The sequence below is a fragment of the Seriola lalandi genome, unplaced genomic scaffold, assembly GCF_002814215.2.
Source record: "Seriola lalandi dorsalis isolate HSWRI2012SDOR001 ecotype SW California unplaced genomic scaffold, Sedor1 jcf7180002053559, whole genome shotgun sequence".
Classification (NCBI taxonomy): domain Eukaryota; kingdom Metazoa; phylum Chordata; class Actinopteri; order Carangiformes; family Carangidae; genus Seriola; species Seriola lalandi.
This window is the reverse complement of record NW_019524112.1, coordinates 53197-78342: the sequence shown is the minus strand read 5'-3', so window position 1 is coordinate 78342 and position 25146 is coordinate 53197. Positions and strand designations below refer to the sequence as shown.

General features: G+C 41.9%; 1 long non-coding RNA gene across 1 annotated transcript in view; it reads left to right on the top strand.

Moving 5' to 3' along the window:
• Positions 1–419: 419 nt before the first annotated feature.
• Positions 420–25146, top strand: part of LOC111651280 (uncharacterized) — a 66879-nt gene continuing 42152 nt past the window's right edge. Inside the window, exon 1 of the long non-coding RNA XR_002760490.2 lies at positions 420–728. This is a non-coding gene — a long non-coding RNA (uncharacterized LOC111651280). The remainder of the gene's footprint in view (positions 729–25146) is intronic.

Genomic DNA, 25146 nt, shown 5'->3' with positions numbered 1-25146 from the left:
CAAATGGGAAAGGATCTAATCTAAATGACTGTCTGTGGCGCTCCAAGTGCAATGCAAACCTCTCTCCTCCACCGGAACAGCTGGCTGACAGTCGCATCAGTTCAGAGGAGAGAGGCGACGGATTGAGGTTGATTGAGGCACATATAGAAAGAGAGAGAGAGATAGAGATAGAAAGAGAGAGAGAGAGAGAGAGAGAGAGAGAGAAACTGAATTCCAGCAAATTAATCACCGTCTGTTCCTCTGTGTGTGTGTGTGTGTGAGAGAGAGAGAGAGAGTCAAAGACAGTCAACTAGAGAGAGGGAGAGAGAGAAAGAGAGAGAGAGGAGAGGAGGGAGGAGTGGAGCCTGACGCAGTGTGAGAGGCAGAAACTGAGAGGAGAGAGACAGAGAGCGAGGGAGACAGAGGCGAGGAGGCAGCACATCACATCAGGCGCCGTTTTGCATCTCAAAAATCTTGACGCGGGTGAATCTCCACACTGGCTGCTGCTGCTGCTGCTGCTGTGACCACCGAGCCCCTTCCCGGTCACTGCTCTTCACAGAGACCGCAGAGGAGACAGGAGCGAGCTGGGAGCAAATCAGTGACAGAGAGAGACTAAAAAAAAAACTAAAAAAAACCCAACAAAACATATCAACACAACCACATATAGGCTACACTGCCAGAGGCAACAAGCGGGACCGTCTTGCTGAGGCGAAACGCGGCGTCTTCCTCCACGCTGGCATCTGGAGCAGGTAAAGTGAAAACGGGAAGCGGACATGTGTGGATTGCGCACAGAGCTTTTGGCTTCATTTCATGTGCCTGGCGTGTGATGGCTGGACTCGCATTGCGTAGGCAACTTTGAAATACGCCAACAGCTCTGGCATTCCTGCGGTTCTCAAACCAAAGACACTGAACCCATCCTTGTGTGTGTGTAGCCCTGTGTGATTGTGTGTGTGTGCGTGCGTGCGTGCGTGCGTGTGTGTGTGTGTGTGTAGAGTCGTGATGAATGAGGGGAATTTGCTGGTTGGCTATTCTCAAGCAGCCTTGCTTGTCTTATCTGCCATCCCTGTGTGTCCATTGATAATGCGGCCGCAGATACATACATCTACATTTACATTATCGGCTCCTGGTGAACGTGTGCGGTGCTTGAACGTACCGTGATCCTGTGTGTGCAACCTAAAGCAGAGCAGCGCCGAGCCTGTTCAGCATTTAACGCTGTGTCTGAGACGTGTCATATGTTGTCAGCATTTAAGGTGGTCACTTAGTATCAATTTAGTTTTTGTCCCGGGACGGGCTGCAGTTCCACAGTTGCAGGACCGGCAGGGTTTAGCCTCATACCCGCATCGCGGTCCAGCGGGCTGGGTGTTCAGCACCCTGGACAGCGGCTCTTCACTCTCCGGTTTGCAGGCAGTGGGGAAGAAAAATCCACCTCACTGAAGTCTTCCTTTTCTCTGAGATGTCTTTGAAATGGTAGTTTGATCCGTATGTTCTTGTCAGCATGTTCCTTATTTTAGATCTGAGGAATCTGTGGAAGGTAAAACTTTAACACATCAGGCCTGTAGTCTACATTACTTCATAGTCTAAGCTGTCAGGAGAGAGATGTTCATGTATTCCCTCATACATTTCAGTGGAACCATGCACACGTTTTAGCATGTCTGTTTTTTGTTTTTTTTTACCATGTCAGATTCAACATGCAGAGCCATACAGTGCAGACACATTCCACCACAAGTGCTTGTGCATGCAAGAGATGGCCATATTCAGAGAGGTGACAAATACTCCAGGGATTAGCATTTTCATAAAGTTGGGGGAATAAAAGAATAATGTTCAAAATGTAAGCAACAGAAGCCCCTAACACTGGTTTCTACGATTCCCATAATGGAACTTAAAAACATCCCTCATTAGACATCGCCAGGGTTCTTTTTTTTCAAACTTTGGAAAGTTCCCTCCAGATCCACAGAAAACATTTTTTTTCACAGTACACCTCATGACAGGTACTCACACGAACTTCATGTGAGAAATTGGTGGCGTGCCCCTTTTAAAGGAACAGCCTGAATAAATGAGTGGAAAGAGATAATGAATGTAGATGCTTCCATGTTGGGCAGAGGGGTCGCTAGATAGTTTAGTGAGCGTGGAAATTATGGCCTTCACAGTCACCTGACCTCACCCCAGTTGAACACCTATGGAAGATCTCCACCATCATCATCATCAAAACATCAAATGAGCTAATATCTTTTGGAGGAATGGTGTTCGTCCCTCCGCTGGAGTTAAGAGACTTGTAGAATCAATGCTAAGAGGCATGTGGTGGTGGCTGAGGACTTCTTTCTCACCCATCCGTATGATTATCACACTGTAAGATAGCACCACTTTGGCATAAATGCAAAACTGTTACCCAGTTAAAATGTGGCTGTGTGGCCAAAGTGTGGCCCTGTTAAAATGGTCTTGATGCGCAGTTAAAACCGTGAGTGCATGTGTGTGGCACAAAGTCGCTCAACCAGTTCAATTTTGGCTGCTGTGTCCTGTGCCTCCTGCCTACTGCCCCACTATCTGTTGTAACGGATGTTGTTGCCACTTTGTCCCATAGGGCATGGACTACTAACAGAGTTTTTCCACTGACTGACTCCAATTGTTGGCTGAGTGCCACAGAGGGAGAGAGGGAAAGAAGAGGAGGACAGAAAGATTGATAGAAAGAGAGAGAGAGAGAGAGAGAGAGAAAAAGGGTCTCACTCCTAGCACCATGAATAGACATGAGGTAGTGCCAGTAAAACAGAACAGCTTCAATGAGTCATTTTAGGGCATAATGTGTTTGAATATGAGAAATGGTTGACTGGATTTCTATCAAGGCCAGAGATCCTCAGTCACTGTGAAGACTTTAGTTGTCCTGGGAATTCATTGATAACTATCTTAGAGGTCGCTCATCTTGCTTTCATCCTGCATGAGTACTGCAGTGTTTGCTGCAGCACACTTCTCCAGTCTCCAGAGTAGTAAGAGCAGGACACTTCAGATTGGGCTGGAACAAAAGAGTCCTTAAACCCGTGGTTACCAAACTGCTCCGTTTGATTCTCGGGAGCTAAAAACTCCACTCAACAAAACTAAACAACCTCTCTCCACAAGCAGCTACACAGTGAAAGCTTTTTGTGCTGCAGCAGCAGAAATGTCAGAAACGGTGGGACTCTAATGGTTACATCTGTAATAAAGCAGGTGCAGGCAACATTAAAAATCAGCTGTAATGAAAAGTGACAACTTTCCTCAACTGTAAAGAGGAACTGCCAGAATGTCTGCAAGTACAAAATGAACGAAATGTGATGGGTTTAATGTCTGTGCCGTCTTGTCATTGCACCAGGTTGTCGCTCTGAACCTTCACCTTCAGCTGTAAAAGGACCTTTTCTTTTCTCTCTGTATCATTTACTGTAAACCCAGGAGTGAGCTATCCATCCATGGTACAATCTCAGTACCTAGAGGCATCACTGTGGGGCAAGTTCTCCAGGAATACTAAAGAAACACTACTGTGTAATGGGAGATCCCTCCTCGCTCTCCCATCCATTTACTGCACTTTTAGCCCCTTTAGCTGCCTCTGCGAGGGAGCAACACGGAGCACGTCTGTTGAAATCCCAAGCTAAATTTCAGAATCAACTTTCATCAGTTGTTATTTGTCAAAGCCATCCATATTTCAACAGAATCTAGCTCCCCATATTAAGCATGTTGGTGCACAGAGAGCCGGCAGTATGACTTGTCATAATGTTGATCTTTGTTGAGAGGGAAATACCCCATGGTGTGGAAGCAAATCTGCATGCATAGTTAACATGACACCTCCCTGCTGACTGGGTCTGAACGTGATGGTATTTTTTACTCTGCCATTGTTGAGAAATTGTCTACTGTTACATTTATTCATTGCTGCTGAAATACAATTGGAATACAAATAAATTATAAACAAATCTCAGATTAGGCTACATGTCACAAGAAAAGTAGCCCAACACAATAATCTGGTGTGACATTTTTATACACAAACACACCCACATGCTTCTAACATGACACTTTGTATTATTGCACTAACACACATTGCAGCACATATGATCGCAGCATCTGTAGAAGAGGTTAAGAGGGATGTGGAGAGACACGCAAGCAGACAAGTGCATGCACAAATGCACAAACGTGTGGATGTGCGCACACACACACACATGCACGCTGCAGACATGCACTTCCCAGCGCGGGATGCACACGCTCAGGCTAGCACATGGATTAATAATGTACCATACTCCCCGTAGGAGGCTAGTTAGCATTTCAGGAAGATTGCACTAGCACTGGGGAACTGTAATTAGGAAGTTATTGTTACAAGTTGCAACTCACACAAACACACACACATGCAGGCACACAGTATGCAAACAGTGAAGCAAGTGGGATGGTGGGGGGTGTGGTTTACTATCCGTTACTCAAAATTACTTTTTGTTTTACATTTTCTCAGTGCAGATAGTTTTGGTATGATGCTGGTGTTTTGAGATAGCTGATATCTATTTAATTAATTGATTTTTATTAATTAAACACAGGTAACATCAAGTACGTCACAAGTCAGAATTACACAGTAAATCGTGAGGGAAAATTTCTAATACAATGAGATAAAAAAAGCAACTTTATCCTAGAAAAAACCTAAACAGCACCTTAAAACAACACAGGAGCTGTTTGAAATACCCCACAAACAGCAGCTGCCAGAAAAGACAGCACACAGTGCCTGCTGTACAATACAACGTGGGTGAATGGAATATAGTTTTTGGTGTGCACAGCATCGAAAAATCACATTTAAAAATTCAACAGTAACATCTCTTTTCACAGTCTGCCTGTCAGAAGAAACTAGTTCCACTGAGGATTGTTCAAAGAAGTTCCATTCATCATATTACAATGGTGGCAGAAATCCTAAACCTAGGTAAATAATAAAACCCAAACTGTCCGCAAAAATACCATGAGAGGTAAGTGTGATCTGTCTTTTATATTTGGGTGAACTAACCCTTTAAGATGGTCCATAAATATGGGTAATTTGTGATCGCGGATGTATTCTCTCATAACCCTGAATTTTACCTAATTCTCTGTGTTGACATGGTGCCTAAACTTTCTAGGCGCCAGGCTTATGAAATTTTGATCGTCCTCTTTTCGCCGGGGAATCCTAAAAACTAGAAACGTTTCGGGTCCCGAGCTGTAGTTTAAGAATTTCTGTGAGCTGGTGTCATTAACCAGAGCGTTACATTTTGAAACGATAAGACATCCTAACGGTGACCTCATACCTCATGCTCACAGTGTGAATGATGAATGAGCTGCTTAATGTATGCTGACGCATGTCTTGCTGATGCCAATGCTGAGCTAATCCCAGCCTAAACTCTCCAGCAAAGGTCTCACACCTTCTCCTTTTCTCTTTTTATCCCCTCCCCAAACACCTATTCCCCTCCTCTCTCTGTTTCCTCTCATCTCTTGCCATCTATGCTTCCATCTTTCTAAACTGCCACAATGCACACACCCTATTCATGCAGCCCTGTATGTGTGTGTATTGAGTCAGCTAGTTTGTATGCTGGCTGCTGCTATACCAGCCTCTCTCTGGAAATCAAGGAGAGATCGTGGTGTGTATGCTGAGAGAGCGAGACGGAGAGGAAGAAAGAGCAAGGGGAAGAGGGAAGGCAAAGAGGGCGAGAGGTGGTAGAGACAGAAAGAGAGATGGAGAGAGGGATAGGGATGCCACAGGGTGAAATGAAAAGGCAGAGGGGGAAAAAAACAACAAAGAGTGGGGAAAAATGGAGAAAGCGTTCAATAGATGTTTTCTTCCCAGCCTGCTCTACTCTATTCTGTTTCATTACCCCTGCCCTCTGTTCTGCAGACAGCACTGTCTCTGTGGCAGAGGTAGTTTGGAGACAATGTGGCCTGGCAAAGACTTGAAAACCCCTCTCATGTTCTGTTCTGAGGTGCTCTTCAGGGCTAAGAGGAGAAATCTCTTTGGCTGTCCCATTAACTACTAGAGACTGGACTATTGAAATGGTATTACCTCCCCTGACTGAGCAGCACATCGGCTCTCCCTCCATTTCCCAACAAAGACATGTCTTTCAGACCCCCAGGGAGATTGTTTTTTGATTGGTCTCTCCTCTGTCATCTTTCAGGCATCTCTCTGTTTTCTCTCCTCTTTGGTGACAAATTTCTCTAGGGTTTGGGCGTCATTTGTATCCCCTTCCCTGTTGCTTGAAATATACTGAGAGCAGCTCCGACAGAGACGATGATAGAGGAGAGGGGGCAAAGATGATTCTCTCTTTTAGCTAACAGATAACTTTCATATATGAGGGGCCGTTTGAATCCTAAAATGGTTTTACTCCCTGCCTGAAAAACCATTAGTGGGTCCATTTAATACCTAGAAGCTCCTTCTACAACCACCTGACAATCTATGGCTCTGTGCAGAGATAAGATGTGAAGGAAACACTCACTCAACGACCATGAGAGTCTAGAAATATTTGCAGCAAAGATTCAGAGACCTTACCTCTTATTTCCTGCACATTTTGTGACTTTTTATATATAAGAACTGTGGCATATGCTTTTTCGGCTCAAGAGACCAATTTTTTAATGTAACATGATTTGCTGGCCATTCAGAAAAGGGACTAAACTCCTCGCTCCGGCACTGATTGTTTACTTGTAGTTTAAAAACTGTTATTTCGGTACTGCGGTTGGATTTCTCTGCATGTAGAAATGATGTGCATGGAGCTATTAAGTAAAACGTTTGTGTTCAAAGAGTTTGAAAGGGTGTTTGTGTGTTGATAAAAATCTGCCCCCGTTTTTACTGTAAACTGCTTGCCTGCTCTGCGAGAACGTGTGGCAACATAAACTAAGGCAGACAAACAGTTAATAACGGTCAATTTATAGGAAAGCGCAATAATAAGGACAGCATTTAAAGCTGAGATCTCTGAGTAGGGTTGGCAAGTAAGCTCTTTATGTCCTTCTTTTGGTGTTATGTTGGAGGATCAAAAGGAATCACAGTAGGACTGAAGAAACTACTTATGTGCATTTGTGATACATGCGTGAACTGGGCATCTACAAAGGGAAAAATAATATTTTTGTGGTTTCAGTCTGTCAAGTCACGTCACATCAAGTTTGTTTGTGTAGCCCAATATCCTATTCAGTGTCTCAATGGGCTTTACAGGCCGACAACATCAACGGCTTTGAGCCCAGGCTTTCTTAGAAGACAAGAAAAAACTCCCCCAGAAAATGTTACCACATAAAAAATGGAACAAACGTTGAGAGGAAATTTAAAGAGATTCTACCTCGGCTGCTACAGTATTTCTGTTGATTATTTTGCCCTAAATCTTTTCTTAAAACAAGTTGAACTAGAAATATGTTGACGCCAAATGTAATGAAATTCCCTCTAGGCGTCCCTGATATAATGTATTCACAAAAACCCGAGGTCGCCATCATCTTTAAATGAGATATTGCATTCCGGGGGGCTAAAACTGTGATTTGTGAGGTTAGTGAGACCTTGACCTTTGACCTTTGCCCACCAAAAACCAAATCGGTTGATCTTTGAGACCAAGTGAATGTTTTGCCCAAATCTGAAGAGGCAGGCTTGAGATATCAGATTCAAGAGACCAAAATGGTCAAATAATAATAATAATAATGACAAAGTGAAAACTTTCTTTGTAAATTTATTAAAAATCAAAAGCTGAAATGTCTCATTTACAAAAAGTATTTATACCCTTTGCTGTGGAACTCCAAGCTGTGGTCAGGTGCTTCCTGTTTGCTTTAATTATCCTGAGATGTATCAAGAACTCTACCTGTGGCAAATTGAATTGATTGGACATAGTTTAGAAACGTACACATGTATATATAAGACCCCACAATTCACACTACAGGTGGTCAGGACCAAAACCAAACCATGAAGTCCCAGGAACTTTCTTTAGAGCTCAGTGTTAAAATTGTGGTGAGACATAGATCAGGACAAGGATATAAAACTATTTCTAAAGCTTTGGGTGCTCCCAGGAGCACAGTGGCCTCAATAACTCAGAAGTGGAAGAAGTTTGGAATGACCTGGACTCTTCCAGTCCGACCAAACTGAGTAACCAGGCAGGAATGGTCTTGGCCAGGGAGTTGACCACTGGTGTTTGCCCTATGTTGATGCACGGTGGTAGCAGCATCATGCTATGGGGGTGCTTCTCTGCGGCAGGGACAGGGAGAGGGGTCAGAACTGAGGGAAGGACGAATGCAGCCAAATGCAGAGAGGTCCTTGAAAAAACACCTCCAAGGGAGTGCACACGACCTGAGACTGGGGTGAGGGTTCACCTTTCAGCACGACAATGACCTGAAGCATACCGCTAAGATGATGCTGGAGTGGTTTCAGGACAAAGTCTCTGTCTGTCCTTGAGTGGCCCAGCCAAAGGCCACACTTAAACCCTGTAGATCGTCTGTGGAGAGACCTGAGGATGGCAGTTCACAGACGTTTCCCATCCAGGCTGACGAAGCTCGAGAGGATCTGTCAGGAAGAATGGGATAAACTGCCCAAACCCAGGCTGCAAACATGAAGAGACTTATACAAGAACACTCATTAGTAATTGCTGCCAAAAGGTCTCCACAAAGTACCGTTTTAAGGGTCTGAATACGTTGTAAACGGGGGTGAATCTGAAAACAAAAATGGCACCTGCAGTCTATAAACTTAACAGTGTAAGCTGATGCTAATATTTAATGGTAGAGGTGACATTAACCGATTGTCACTGAGCCTGTTTTTTCAGGTCCTCTGACCAAACACTGAAGTTTTTTCCACTCCACTGATGTTCTGTTCTCTGCAGTTTGTGTGTCACCCACACACACACACACACACACACACACAGTTTTTTGTTCAATTTAGCACTCCAGTTATTCACAAGCTTTGTGAAATCAGCCAATTGGCAATCGCAACAGGAGCTAAACCATACAAACCTTTTGTCAATTAGCGCTCAGTAACACCAGGGGAAAATACCAGTGCTTGGCAGCCAAGTGTGTATGTGTGTATTTTGGGTGGGGAGTGTGCGTATGTGTGTATTTGTGTGTGAATATGTGTGTTTTTCGTGAATTATTTAGTGAGTATGAGTGGGTGGGCTTCTTCTTTCTATGTGTTTGAGGAAGATCAGAGGTCAAGTGTGTACATAAGTTTATGTCAGTGTGGGTCTATAATCTGTGTGTTTGTTTGTGTGTGTGTGTGTGTGCGCGTGCATGTGTGAGAGAGAGAGAAAGAGGGATACAGAGTGTGTGCATACAGTATGAGCTTGTATCTTAGAGCAGAACCAAAAAAAAAGAAAATGAAACATGAAGGAAACAGTGCACATCAGTGACAGCTGTTGGCAGTATGTACTCTAGGTGTTGGGAGTGTGACACGCTGTATTTTTCTGTGTGTGTGCGTGTGTGTGTGTGTGTGTGTGTGTGTGTGTGTGTGTGTGTGTGTGTGTGTGTGTGTTGAGGCATGCGTTGGGTGTTAAATGTGTCAGTGAAAGCAATATTAGGTGTATATGATTTAATAATGGCTGCCTGTAGTCAGCCTATCATTTTCTCCCTTTGTCACTGTCACTTTTCCGTCTCTCAGGCATTGTGTTGTGATGTGACATGTTGTCTTCAAGTATTTTCAGATTGGTTTTGTTTGGGGAGTTTTACAAAAAGAAAAGACCCTCAAGAATTAACGCCTTAATATCATCTTATCGGAGGAGATAAAAACATGCTGTTCACACTTTTGAGTGTTAGAACAGCAGCTATCCAGTCTAGAGCTGCCACCATCAATTTCCTCATCAATGAATCTGTCAGTTATTTTTTCAATCGATTAATTAGTAGTTTGGTTTATAAAATGTCAGAACTTAGTTTAAAGAAAAATCTCCAAAAGACAAGTGACATCTTCACTTTGGTCTAGCCAACAGTCGGGTGACCAAATCTACTGAATTCACAGTTATGTAAAACAGGGAAAAACAGCAGGTTCTCACACTGGAAAAGCTGGAACCACAGAATGATTGAACTTTTTATGTTTGAAAATTAACTTAAATGATGAATTAAAATAGGAATGGTTTGTGATAAACGTCCTGTTGACCCATGAGTTAATTCAGATGTAAAGCTGCTTTTAAAATCTCTGCTTTAAAAAAGAGCAAACCTCACAGCAGGAATATAACGGTTCTCTGTGAACAAAATGGCCATAAACAGTTTGACATATGCCTCCTCACTTTCTCCACTGAGAGTTAGATGAGAAAATTGCCACCACTCTCATGACTGTGCAGTGAATATGAAGCTACAGCCAGCCTGTTAGCTGAACCTTATAGACTAGAAACATAGGGAAACAGAAAGCCCAGCTGTTTGCCAAATGTTATATCCTTGTTGTTGCACAGATACCAAAGGTTTACAGAGGGTTATGTGTCGGCCTATTTCTTGGCTGAGTGCAGTAAGTGACAACAGCACTCCAGAAAGTTAAAAAGTTTTGTTAGTTCTAGACAGAGCTAGCGAGCTGTTTGCAGTATGCTAAGCTAAGAAAACTAACCGCTAGTAGAGGCTAGACATTGAAGTGGTACTGATCTGAACTCTTGGCAGCAAAGCAAATTAATGTATGTCACAAAATGTTGAACCTGAAATAAATACCTTTTGAATCTGAAAAAAAAAAAACAACTAAAAGTTAGAAATGTAATATGAATGCATCACTTGATAATTAAACAGCAGCTAAAGTATGTGTTCAGTGCAGCAGCAAACCGAGAGCTGAAACACTCTGCGGGTTCAAAATGAAAAGAACTCAGACGAAGGCAAAGAGTTTTTCTTACGCATCACAATAGCTCAATGTTAGATATAGTCGAATCCCTATTTCTCTATCCTTCTCCTTAGATCTGCCACAGACATGCATTACCATGACAACCCTGAGAATCCTGGATAACGACAAACAAGCGGCGCTGTCAACCGCTCAGGACTGTTGCAGTAATTCAGAGCTACAGCCGGCATTGCTCTGCTGTGTGGTACAGACAAACTTAACCCAGGCCCACATTTTTTTAGACAAGATTACAATTTAGTTTGACTTGTTCCTTTTTTTTAAAAAAAATGATATTTTGTGAGCAGCAAGCTACAAAAGCATGTGATACCTGTATCGTATTCTATTGAATAATACAATACATCGCCATTTTGCCATTTTCAGTAAATTCTTTTTTTCTCTGCATCTTTTCTGGGAGTACACAGTCCAAATTATAAGGTGCCAAGATTTTACTAGTCTTCTCTGCAGCGTCAAGCTTATAAATGAATTAATTTATCAGTAATAGATGGAAAGAGCAGCTGACAAAATAACACAGTGGGGTTTTCTCAGCTCCGGTTCACAATTCCAATTTTTCAAAATGTAGATTTGAACATCTACAATTACCACAACTGCTGTGCTAGATGCAAGATGAAGGTAGGCAAGCCAAAGTTATTTACATACAGCACATTTAACTGCAAGTAAGGCCAGAGTGCTTTAAATAACAAGTGATAACACGTGACACTTAACAAAAGAATATCATTGGCTAAATAAATGCAAAAAAACCCCCAAAAAAACATCTGCTTCCTTTGCCTATACTATATACTGTACATAATCCCAAACATGTGTTGCAAAAAAAACTAGTGCACGCATTAACTTGTTGCTAGGCGACACTGGTGAATAGCGCACTGCCACTTACACAGTAGGATTGTTTGAACCAGAGCAGCTGAACAACAACAGGTAGCTGGATGGATATTTGGTGACTGTTGAGAATGACCTGTTCCTACATGAAGACAAAGGAGTTTAGGAAATGCAATGTCTGACTTTGAATTTGAACAGTGATTTTAATTCATGTAATTCAGGCTTAAAATGTCACATTGTCATTAGATTTGGACCTGAGAATCTGTTCTGAAGACATGAGTGTGGAGTTAACATCTCCATGTTGGTCAAGCACTGCCTGACCTGTCGTCCTGCCTTCATGTCTCCTGTGTTGACGCTGCCTCTCTCATAAATATTTCTTTCATAAAAAAGGAGGAGACCAGGTGTATTTCACATGCTGTACAGATTGTTTTATTTCTAAAAACCCTCAAATGTACGAATTCAGAAAAGCAAAGACTAGCTTTAGAGAGCAAAAATAAATACTTTTGATTTTATCTCCACCGTGCACACGAAAATATTGAGATGCAATTTTAGCTGAGCTTCTCGATAAAATCAGAGGAGCATATTATGGAGCATGAAGCACTCACACGCACACACACACTCGCACACACAGACACACACACACACACACCAGCATGATGATGTCAGGACCAAAGTCACATCATCTTGGAGAGAAAACAGGCCAAAATCTCATCACAGCATCCTGAAATGAGATTACCACCCCAGCCTTGCTTTTATATAGAAGTCAATATATCATTCATCCCTCTCTGCCTCCTTCCCCTACAAATTGTATTAAATCCCAGATATGTCCCTTAGAATCAGGACCGGATTGCTGGGTGGGGTGGTCGGGCGAGAGACGGAGAGAGAAAGAGGAGAGAGAGAGCGAGAGAGAGAGAGAGAGACGTGAGTGTTGGGGACTTCACAGAGCGCAGAGCTTCTTTGTGCGTCACTCAGAGCAAGCACAGTCAAGGACACATTGAGACGTGTAAACTGAAAATATCACACGCAGGAGTTTGTATCTGTTGTGTGTCAGTGTCTGTATGCATGTCACACAAAGCTGGGTGCACCATTGTGATGTCTCTATACCACACGCACATACACACACACACACACACACGCAGTGCTGATACTCTGAACAAAACTGCTGCTCTCAAATCCCTGTTCTCACATTGACTGCTAATACACCAACTGGCCAAAAGTATCAGGACACGGTTGTCAATGTGCTCACATAAAGGTAGCTAGAAGCCTCCTCCTTATCTATCTATCTATCTATCTATCTATCTATCTATCTATCTATCTATCTATCTATCTATCTATCTATCTATCTATCTCTTACATAGAAAGGTCAAAGGCTATAATTAAAGAGTTCAACTTTTGGCCACCAACATCGTTAGACATTGATGTTTGGTTGAACTAGTACGTGACGTCAGGTGACCAAAATTCAACGTCAGGGCAACATCTGATGCCAACATCAACTTCACGAAGAATTCTGACGACACCAGATTGGTTTTGATTTGTGCTGTAGAGTAACCAAAAAACATTTAAGATACAGACACTCTAGTCATCTGCTAAACGACACATCAATTAGCCAACGTCGGGTTTTGATGTTGACCTGATTTTCATTTCCAACCAAAATTTAACGTCTGTCAGACATCAGAGTCATTAGACTCCAACGTCTTTCCGACGTTACATTGATGTACGGCGCTTGCTGGGTTCACACCAAATTTGAATATTTCTCCATGTTTTCCGACTGAATTCAAACATGAAAGTAAAAAGTGTCTTTGAGATAACATGTGAGGGCTCTGCTAGCTGAGTGGCTTTTTGCTGTTATCACACCTGTAAGATGCAGCCGCTGTCATAACCATAATAGATTAAATCATTATTTAGAGGCAGGTCAGTTGTGAAACTCTAAATATTCTTAACTAGGATATGAAATATACTGTACTAGATACTTCCCAGTTTTCATTGTTTGAGCTAGGGCTGCCACTAAATACGTTTTACAATAACGTACAGTTTTATTAATTAATCCATTCGTCAAATAGTGAAAAATGCCCAATGTGATGTCTTATGTCGTCCAATTGTCAAAATTGTTACAGAATAATTTGTTGTTGATTGACTAATTAACTAATTTACTGTATACAATAATATTTTACACAATAATAGTTTTGGGAATAAGGTCCTTTCTTTTTTCAAGGAAACAGTTTTCCTAGTTTGTTGTGGAAAAGTCTCAAACAACACTGTCATGCCCATATGTACGATGAAACAGCTGTTTGTCACCGTCACCATTCCTTCTGCCCATACTAGCTAAGAGGAGATCCTTGATATGAGCTGTCGTGAGGCTTTAGCAGTCTTGAGTTAGAAAAAGTTTTTGTTATAATTCCTTCACCATAGCTTGGTGAGGAAACAGACTGTTGAAGCCTTTTATTTGCATAGGAACAGGACTCTCGGGATTTTGCCCACATCTTTTATGTTAGAATTGCATTACGAAGGATTTCTTTTTGGCCAGTATGAACAGGAGGAACATGCAAAGAGAGATGCTTAAGATAGCCTTGGGGAAAAAAAAAAAAAAATGCAAACCTAATCCTGTGCCAATTGTGTGCCAGGCGTTATCACTCAACATCAGTGGTCGACCTCACTAAAGCTCTTGTGGGTGAATGGGAGCAGATCCCTGCAGCCAGGTACCAAGATCTTGTGGAAAGCCCTCTCCAGGGGACAGGAAAGAAACAGGCTTGTGTGTCCATGTACTTTTGACCATCTGGTATATTTTATATGATTAGTCTCTTGAGATTGGGCTCATTTTCCTTGCCAAAATAGCGCACCACAGTTTACAGTCAATAAAACCATCACAACAAGAAATGCAGTAGAGAGCAGAAAAGACAAAGCACCACACCATGGAGACATGGAGCTCAATGTTTCCAGCCACAGAGAACATAACCCCACAGGAAGAAAGTGAAAAAGTCTACTGTCCTTACACTGTACCTCATCACACAGCAGTGTGACTCACCCACCCCTCTCTTCCCCCTCTACTCTACAGTTGCCAACTCAGCTATTTAGCTCACGTCTGCCCTCTCTGACCATGCATGGCCTCACCCCTCCTTTCTCTTCCTCTTATTCTCCTCTGTTCTCCTCCTCTTCTCTTTCTCTCTACTGGCTTCTGCTGTTCCATAACTCCTTACAAAACCACTCACGCACAGCAACACATACGTGCCAGCACTGCACACACATGCATTTAAGGCACTTTATATACTTAAGATGCAAATACAACATAAAAGAGTGTCCTGATCAGCAAAAGGTCTCGAAGCCAATCACAGTAATGAGATCCTTTGGGAGGCATAGGTACATGTAGATGTGTTTGCTTGCATATGATTGTGCTTTACTATGAGTATGTGTGGTTGTTTGTGTGTGCTCATGTGTCCTGTGTGTGTGTCCTGTGTGTGTGTGTCTGTGTGTGTGTGTGTGTGTGTGTGAATAGAGCTCTCTATGATGGCTGAACAGTTGAGTACTGTCCGTCTGTCCACGTTTTCTACAATTAGAACTGAGTGACTGTCGGAATATTTGGCTCCTCTTCCTCCATCCTCAAAGCCCTTTGATGTGTGCAGCCAGCAGCTGTGTATCAATGGGCTCGGAGCCAATCAGAAGTCAACTAGGGCTCCTTCTACTTTGGCCCAATACCGCAAAACACTGGACTCTTTGATTTGAGTGACATGATCCTTTTTCTGTTCAGAGGGTGATAAAATGGAACAGAAAGTGAGACCTACTGTGGATTCAGGAGTTTTTGATGAGTCTGTGTATGCAGTGCCCACATGTAGCCTCTATTTATAGTGATGTGGCAGCAGGAGCCTTCCTGTATATGCATATACAGTAGAGCTACAGTACATATGCATATTATTGCACAAAGTTTAATTAAGTGTCTCTATTCAGACTAAATAAGCCACAGTGGTGTTGCAATATCCTGGCAAGGCTACGAAATCCAAAAGAATCAATTTAGCCCAGCTAAACATTGTACGTGCTGGACAAATGAGTGAACTATGGGTGATGTTTAGATGATAACGTGACTCACTCTCTCAAAAGTCACACAAACAAGACTAGATCAAAACCCAGTATATGTCTGGACCGCCTATGGACAAAATCCTGATTTTATAACTGCGACGTCGACCGACACAAGCATCAAACACAAAAATGAAAGACAAAGACTGAGCTGTGTTTTCAGCTATAATTACTTATGAAATGATCACTCAGAGAGCAAGTTAGAAGAGACAGACTATCTTTCTTATTTTTCCTCCCTCAGAGCGCACAGCCTCCGTCTGGGATCCACAATAGTGTAGCCTTTATTTACCGACGTTTATTATAGGCAGGTCTTTATTTCTAACGCCCCCTGTCTGATATGTAGAATTGGTCAGAGCGGTATTTAAGTATGAAGCCTCATTTTCAGTCGCTCTCGTTTGCCATGTTAAAGTTACTGCATTACGTGTTAATACAAACTCAACACTTCCTGTAATCATTTCAAATTAAAAGCTTTCTAGCATTTCAGTGGAAAGTGACCCTTTTATTGATGTGCTCAGCAAGTGTATCGTCTCAGTTCTGGTTGCTGGCGTTTCTGTTGCTGTCGTGGTCCAGCCCAAAACTGTTTAAGGTAAAAATGCATTTACCTAAATTGATTATTTGACCCTGTGGTCTATTTCTTTCCTCATTTTTAATTGACGGGTTGTATGTCAGATGATAGCTCTTTTGTGGAAGATTTCAGCTGGATTGGTGGCTGTGTACTTCCTTCCTTCCTCCTTCTTGTTAAAATTATTGTCCAAGCAGTATGAGAAAAGGTGAGCATGAAAGTGATCAGATTTAAGATGCATTCAAAAGAGTATTTATACAATATTGTGTGTAGAGAGTTAGCCTGTTAATCCCACTGTGAGGTAGGGGACTGTCAATCATTTACTTAATGGCTTGTTTAAAATTATGGAATAATTATGTCTCAAATTATGGGCCTGTTAAACCCAACCAAGTAAATTGCTTCACTGGTAGTGCCAGCCAGTGTAGCAATAGCTCATAGTAAAAATAATAAAATGTTCTTTATCATAATAAATGGATGTGAATGGAGTAAAACCCATGTGCTTTGTATTCGCATAACAACCTATTTTCTAATGCCAAGTTTAAATCTCACAGAAATGGTTACTATTTGGTTGGACATGTTTTCTGCTTGGCTCAAAGACTTGATCCCAAAACCTGGAATCACACAATAACATCTGAGTGTACAGTTAAACCTGGGGCACTGTGGTGAATAATGATGTTAACAGGGTCCAATAAGCTACTGAAGCATTCACATTTTCTCCAAAGCTAAAAACCTGAAATGTATTCAACTATTTTACCTTACTGATGTAGATACATAAACAATGGACAATATTATAGAGAAAAAGACATTCAGAGTTTATGTACACAAAACTTTTAAAATAAGCTTGTTGGTCTATTGGATCATTAACATGACAGTAACATGGAATATGATTCTTTACTTGAGTAAAAGCAGAAATACAACAATGTCAAAATATAGCTGCAAACAGGAATGTGGCAGCCAAGCAAGCCAGAGCTGCAATGGCGACAGGATGTCATTATGTCAAGGGCATGGTTGTAAACGCTCACAACAGGTTTCATGTCAGTTGAGTAAAGATTGGCTGAGATATGGCTTGATTTCTTGTTTGGCATCTTTGCTGCCAGTTTGGATTGGCTCTGTCAGGTGAACGCTTTTGCAAATCAAAAATCCAACAAATAAATTTTGATTTTAAGACAAACGGTCCAACAGTTATAAGGCAAAATGCAAATTTTCTTATTGCAGTGCCCATGAAAGGTTAAAGGACACCAGATTTCTTGAGCTTCCTCTTGATGGGGTCCTGAGTCCATGTATGAAGTTTAGCTTTCATACATGAAAGCATTGCTGATATGACCTCACTTCCTGTTTGGCAGCTTTGCTACAATTTTTGGTTGTAACGTTTGGCTGTGACGGGCGAACGCTTTGGAAAATCAAAAATATGTGATAACTTTTATAAAGCTTGGTCTGAAGATTATCTGTACAGAATTGATCCATTAATTGCAAATTAATCAGTGACTAAAGCTTTCAGATGAAGTGTCGTGAAGTAAAATGTACAATGCTGCTCTTGGAAATGTACTGATGTGTAAAGTAGCGTAAAAGAGAAATACCCAAGTACCTCACACCAGTGCCTAAATACACTACTACTAAATATACAGAGTTAATATTCCACCACTGTCCGAGGCTGAGTGAATCTGACAGAAACAAATCTGGGACTGTTACTGCTCATCTTTTCCACATCAGCTTGTATGTGCATCACTTTGAAAAGGTCAGACATTTCCTATAAACTGACCTGTTTTCTCAACCTGTTAAGCTCACACTCCATCAGTCTTCTCATGTCTCCCCGTGCGACTGGCAGACATATCTCCCGAACGGATCCTCCTGGGCCATCTGCCGCTTGTCACCAGTTGATCACTGTGCTTGTCTTCCTGCTTTGTCTGTCACCTGGTTTGCTACAGAAATGGCGTGACTTGACCGGGAGAATCTAGTCTGCCGAAGTGTCCTTGAGCAAGGTGCTGATTTCCCAGCAGCTCTAAATGAGGCTACTGCTCTGCAGCTGGAGGGCAACTGAAAAGAGAAACTCCCCAGAGGGATAAACAGAGTATCACATTATTGCTAATTATTATCAGTGGCCCTGATGTGCCGATGATCAACACCTGATTTAATTATCATTGAAGAGTCTTTTTCTTATCAGTCTTATCGCAGCTAAAAGAGCCGCGAGATTAGGAAGTAAATTCTGGAAGTGCTATTTCCCTGTTTAACCGTCTGGTCTCTCAACCTGAAATGATCGTCTTTAAAGGGATCTTGTTACATATCGCATGATGGCCCAATAACTACAAGATCCTAAATGCAACACATTGAATAAATGCCAAGGCAATACTTCCAATCTTTGTCTGTATGTGTCCATAATTAGTCGAGATACTCTGAAAGAGGGGACATAGGTCGAGCTGAGAAAGACTGGCATTGCCATAGGAACCAGCTGCACCCACGCATTCATGGAGGGAAGGCAGGGAGAGTCACAGAGAGACGAGGAGAACAAGAGAGAGTGAAAAAGAGAAAGAGAGAGGGAGAGATGTGATGTCTTTGAAGTGACTAGCAGCCCCAGGTCTCTAATCTCTTCCTTCTAAATATTTTTCTGCTTATGCGATGAGATTTACCCTCTTTTTAAAATTCCCCCATTTACATGTTCTTTGCATCCGTGACAGATGTCCTTGGGCAGAGTGAACGTGGAGACAGGAGTTGAGTCAGAGATATAGAACAGCAAGTGTGGTTTGAAACAAAAAAAATGGTGTCAGTCAGTCCACCTCTGTGTGCAGCTATGTGGAGGAGTGGGGGGAGTGATAATACCAGCAGGGTGCCCTGAGCTGAAGGAAGCCTTCAGGGAGCCAGAAATGCAGTGTAGGATTTTATATGCATTGGACATGTGGTGGCCCATGTGTCACATCTTATCAGGCTGCCCAGAGTATCTTAGCAGCCGCCCCGAGTCTACCGTGTGATAGCTCTGTCTGTCACATTCTGTAGCTGTACTGAAATACTGCGCTGTCATTTTGTTTAGCTGAACATTGATCTCTCTCATCTCGCTCACAGCAAACCCATCAAAAATTCCTTTTTATCAAATCCAAGCTTCCATCAATTACTAACTAGGCCTGGGTGCAAAGCTTTCTGTTAGCTTCATCGTCTTGTTTCCGTACAGTGGAGACAACAGTCATGTTTCAGTGTATAGTGTTTGTAAATCCAGGAGGCAATGTTTCATTCTGTTAGCTGGGCAAGTTGCTGTAAAACGAGACTACAGATGATTTTGGAGAGAGAAAGACTGTTAGCATTACTGCGCAATACGTGGCACTAGGAATAGTGTCTATTGAACCTCAGCTCTTTTTTAGCACCAACGAAAATATTGAAAAAGTCAAGAACTGAGAGATGAAAGAAATGTGATGCAGACATTTGATGTCATCTAATCTTTCTCATCTTATTTCTTTAATCTCATATCATTTATTAACAACCTCTTTTAAATCTTACTGCATGTTATTTCTTTAATCATTTCTCTATCTAACCTAATTTCTTAAGTCTCATTTCTCTGGTATCTCTTTGTGTATCACAGCTTTTTCTCATGAGACCTCTTTAAATCTTGTCTCTCTCTATCGCATCTCATTTCTTGCATCTTATGTCTCTAGCTCATCTCATTTCTTTATACTATATTACTATATACTATTTCTCTATCTCATATCCATCCATCCCTCCATCCATTTTCTGCTGCTTACCTGCGGTCAGGTCATGGTGGTAGGAGGTTGTCCGGACATCCCTCTCCCGCTTTCCAGTTCTTCCTGGCTCCTTTCGACGTGACCGAGCCAGCTCCTTACCCAATCTGTAAGGGTGAGTCCATCCCCCCTAGAAGGGAAGCTCATTTCGGCCGCTTGTATTTGTGATCTCATTCTTTCGGTCACAACTCAAAACTCATGACCGTAGATTGAGCGTTGGGGTGTAGATTGACTGGTAAATCGAAAGCTTTGTCTTCCGGCTCAGCTCCCTCTTCACCGAGGCGGTCCAGTACGATGCCTGCATTACTGCTGATGCACCAATTTATCTGTAATCTTGAGCTCCATTTTACCCTCACGCATGAACCCTGTGATACTTCGATTTAATAGTGAGATATAAAAGTGAGCCTTGGCAGAGAAACCATGGCCTCAGATTTGGAGGTGCACTCAACCATCCCAGTGCATGCTGGAGGTCACACTCTGATGAAAGCAACAAAACCACATCGTCTGCAAAAAGCAGCAAGGCAATTCTGAGGTTCATTTCAGTATCTCATGCTATGTCTATATCTTATCTCTTTCGTCTCATCTTGTTTATATCAATCTCATTTCACTCATCTCATTTCTTTTATATCACCATTTTCAAATCTTATTTCTCTGTCTCATGTCATTCCTTGTATCGCCTTTCTCTGTCTCATCTCATTTCTTCTATCCCAGTTCTTTATCTCATTTCTCGAATGTCAGTTTTTCTAACTCATCTAATTTCTCTAATTTTCATCCCTGTAATTTAGTTTCTCTCGTCTCTGTCGAAACATGTCTCGAACATAACAAAATGCCATTACCTCCATTTCTCAGTCTCATCTCTTTTCTCCTTTCCATTTCATCTCATTCATCTTTTTCATCTAATTTTTTCACATAATTTCTCTTATCCAATTTATTTCATGCCATCTCTCTCTCTCTCTCTCTCTCTCTCTCTCTCTCTCTGTCTGTCATATTTCATTTGTCCTTTTTATCTCATTACCACAAATCACTTTTATCTAACAGACTCAGAAAAACATGGTGGATGCGCTAAAAGCTAGGGCTGTTTCTCTACTCAACTAACACTTTTGAGATATAACATTTTCATGTGGCACTGGGATAGTCCGACGGACTGTAGAAAAGAAAGTCTTGAATGATAAGGAAGATAAGAGAGGTCAGTGGGAATGATAAAGAGGAAGCTCGATGCCTGTGCTGACGCGACCATCTGTCAAACGCACGTATCACCCGGCTCGCCTGCAGCCACCTCACTCATTGTCATCACTACGGCCTGATGGATGGACTTGTGCAGAGTGTGTATGTGTCAAGACTGAGTCAACACCAGAGTGACAGTGTGATATGCAGGGTGAGACAAGGGACAGAGTGCTTTCAGGGGGGTTTGTCATTAGATAATTGTGCGCATGTTGTTGGCCCAACACAACACACATATGCTTCAGGGCAGTGTTGGCTATCATTCCCCCACTTCTTTGTTCTCACTCTCCCTTTACCTCATGCTGCACATAGCCTCCTTTCCTTTCCTTTCCTTTCCTTTCCTTCCCTCTCTCTTCCCTTTCTCTTTCCTTTTCTTTCTTTCAACTCCGCCTCCTTCTGGTCCCCGTCATGTTTCGTGATTTTAATTAAAATGGATGTCAAACTTTTCCAGTGACGAAGTTTTATGCACAAGCTTCTTTGCTTAGTGATTAAACTTTTGTCTGACAGTATCTTTTTGAAATCCCTCTCCCCTGAGGCTGTGAAAATGACAAAAAAAAAACATTAGGAAAAAAAAGGTGGGTCATTTGCTTGTCACAAAAGACAAAAACTGTTTGCTGAAAAAGAAATTTCTGGTTTAAGATAGCTGTGTCATTTGACCACCTGAGCCAGTTGTCCTCTCAGGTGCTGTTTATTTGAATCCCAATGAAACCACAAGATCAAATTGTTCTACTTCATTAATGCTCCTTCTTATTCTCTTTGACACACCCCTTCCCACCTCTTTTACTTTTTACTTTTATCAAAATACAGCATTTCTACGGCTGCGCTTTTTCCCAGAGCTTCTCTCCATCCCTCTCTCCATCTTTCTCTCTCTCATTTTGTGTCTAAACCTTCCTCCTTAAAAGTGATATATACCACCAGAGGGGTAATTTGCTTTAGCTCAAATCCTAGATGAAAGCCATTTTTCACCCAACAGAGTCAGGACGGCTACATATTCAAGTGCTAAGAGCAATATATTTCACAGAAAGAAGGTGCGATTGTGAGGAATAGTAAAGACCAGTTGGGGGGGGGGGGTTCGGAGAAACCCACAGCTCATAACGTACTTCGTAGTATCGAGGACATTCTGTGCCACTTTCTTTTTCTTTCCCAACATCAAACAAAATAGCGGCCATTGTTTTTTGTGTGTTTTTCTAGTGATGAGAATGGGTTAATTAATCAAGGAATCCCTTTGCAATCATTTGTGCAGAAAGAATAATGAGGAGGAGAAACACTTACACATGCATTATTCATTAGAGGAACCATTTTATTTTGTACTCAAATTTAAAGTCAAGAAAGTAAAGTATTGGTCTGTTGTTTTGCTCCCTGAGTCAGTTAAAGATTGACTTTCTGTGACTCTGGCAGATAAGGGACTGTAGGTCTTCTGTCTACATATCGGCTTTCATTTCCCAATCCACTGTAGTAATGTATAGACGGTCAGAGTAAGGTCCAAATCATCCTGCAGCCCGGGGAGCGGCCGCTTTACTGCTGTGGTGAAAAAGAGTTATTATAGCCTCCTCTCTTCCTGCTCCAGTATTGGCACTCCAGAGTGATGTTGGGCCAAATGACTTTACATATTTAATGTATTGCCACGGGCTGGAAGGCAACAGGCATCCACTCCTCACATTGTGCACTACTCGTCCCTTATGCCTCCTAACAGCAGACCTTAATGATGCTGCTGGAGGGATCCTCAGCTCTGCCCTGGGCTTGTCCACATGCCATTTTAAAGGCTGCGCTGTGGTTTTTAGGTTTGAATTTGAAATGAAAAGAACATTAGCAGATGTGCATGTTCTCTGGCTGAGTGAAATCAAAGTGTTTTGCTTGTCACCGACTGAGCTTTAAGGCATGTGCTGCTCATTTGGCTTCTTGCACTCACTGGCAAATGATTGTAAACTGTCTGTGAGATTTTCACAGCACAGCTTGATTAAATCAGGTAATTTTTTCAGTTTTCTTTTGGCTCATTTTGCCTTCGAAGCTCTGGTTAAATTTTGGTGTGTATCGTTCTACTCAAAGATGTGCAATGTTAGCATATGAAGAGTGTGATAAACACAGGACAGGGCTGAGGTGGAGATGTTATTAGTTTATGCTTCTCGTGTCTCTGTGCAGGAGATGAATATTACTTTGCTATCTCTCTGAACGCCGTGTGTGTGTGTGTGTGTGTGTGTGTGTGTGTGTGTGTGTGTGTGTGTGTGTGTGTGTGTGTGTGTGTACTATCTATGTATCTATACACGAACGTGTGTTGCTCATCAGACCAGTGGTCCTTGACAGTCTAACATCTGACACATGCACACACTCATGTTTGTATGTCTGTGTTTTTTAGGATCCTCATTGACATGAATTTGCTGAGCCTCTAACCCCAACCTAATTCTAACATTAACCTTAAAACCAATGGGGATATTTATTAAACCTTCCAGAAGTTACAGTCATCACAATTTTTCAATCTGATTTTCATCCCCTCCTCCCATATCTTACGCTGCTAAACAGGAACACCTTAAAATACATATTGCATGAGCCCAGGAGAATACACTGCAGTTTTCAGCAGTGTCGCTTTTCTTCCATTTTACCTGTGCAAACCTTCCTCGTGGTCCCTCAGTAAACAAGAGAACTGGCGTTTTTATTGCCCAAACAGCAGTCACACGTCCTTTGCAAACACCCCCCTCAGGTGTTCACTGTCAAGCAAAATAAAAATGTGCAAAAATATCCCAAATTCTTCCAAAATTGTTCCCTAAAAGATATACCTACAAGAGCACCCACACTTGACTATGGCTGAGAGAATCCTCAGTGACTGCATTTACATGCACTTAAGTAACCAGATTACTCTTGGCTTTCTCCAGTAAGCTAATGTCTTAAATGTCATGTAAACGAGAAACCTGGTTTCCCTAATTGGTGTAGGGGATTAGAGAAACCTGATTTCCCCAGGTAGATTTTTATCCTGCTGATTTCTTTGTCATTTATAAAGGTAATCGGGTTTCTAATTGACTTTTTACAAGTTTGCATGTGCACGACAAAGGACTACAGACAGGCGGAGTAGTAGCGGAGTTGAGAAGCTGGATGAAACACGAGATCATTACACGGAGCGATGCTTCCTTGTTTTTTAAATAAGTCCGCTGGAAGTTCAACGAAATGTGAAACCTTACACAAAGTGGCCTCTAGAAATCTTAGTCGACATCCACCGCCGTCAAGAAGCAGCGTCCTTTGTCACTCTACGAGCCATGCTTCAAAAATACATCACAGGTAGAGGAGACGTCTGGTTACTGATCTGCTGCATCTATATATAGATTTACAATAACCAGTTTACAGTTTACTGTTTACCTGATTACCTGCATAACCCGACTTCTCTGTATAACTTGGTTACTTATGTAAATGCACTGATTGACTTATAGCAGTCCATCGCCCCTAACACTGACCTTAGATGTAACCATTAGAGCTGGATTCCTTCTTCTGACCCATATCCTTAACTAAGAGTCATAGCTCTCAAGGTTTCACAAAGTCCCACAGCTCCATTCTGAATGATTGTTTTTAGCACAAACAAACCACCAATCTGTTGGAGCGCAGCCCATTGCATCAGATGGTTTCAATAAAGAGGGGCTACAATTTCGTTAGTTTTACTGAACTCAATGTCAGGCACTTGCAGACTTGCCTCCAGTGAATCCCGGGCACACTGGGATGTAATCATAAACCTTTAACAGAATAGTGAAATGTACTTTATGAGGAAGTGATTACAGAAAAATGTGATTTTATGTCATCATGAGTTTGAAACCAACTCATTATGAGCCCAGATAATTACATGAATTGAATATGTGCATGTGCCGGTTGAGAAAGACTGAGTGCAGTCTGAAGGACAGAAAACAAAACAGACAGCAGCTTCTGTTTTGATGGTGCTTTGCACAATAGAAAAAGGCAAGCGGCATTAAAGAACAAATACACCCTCAGAGACGTGCATTGTTATTTTCAGCCATTAAGCTCTGATGTTCAGT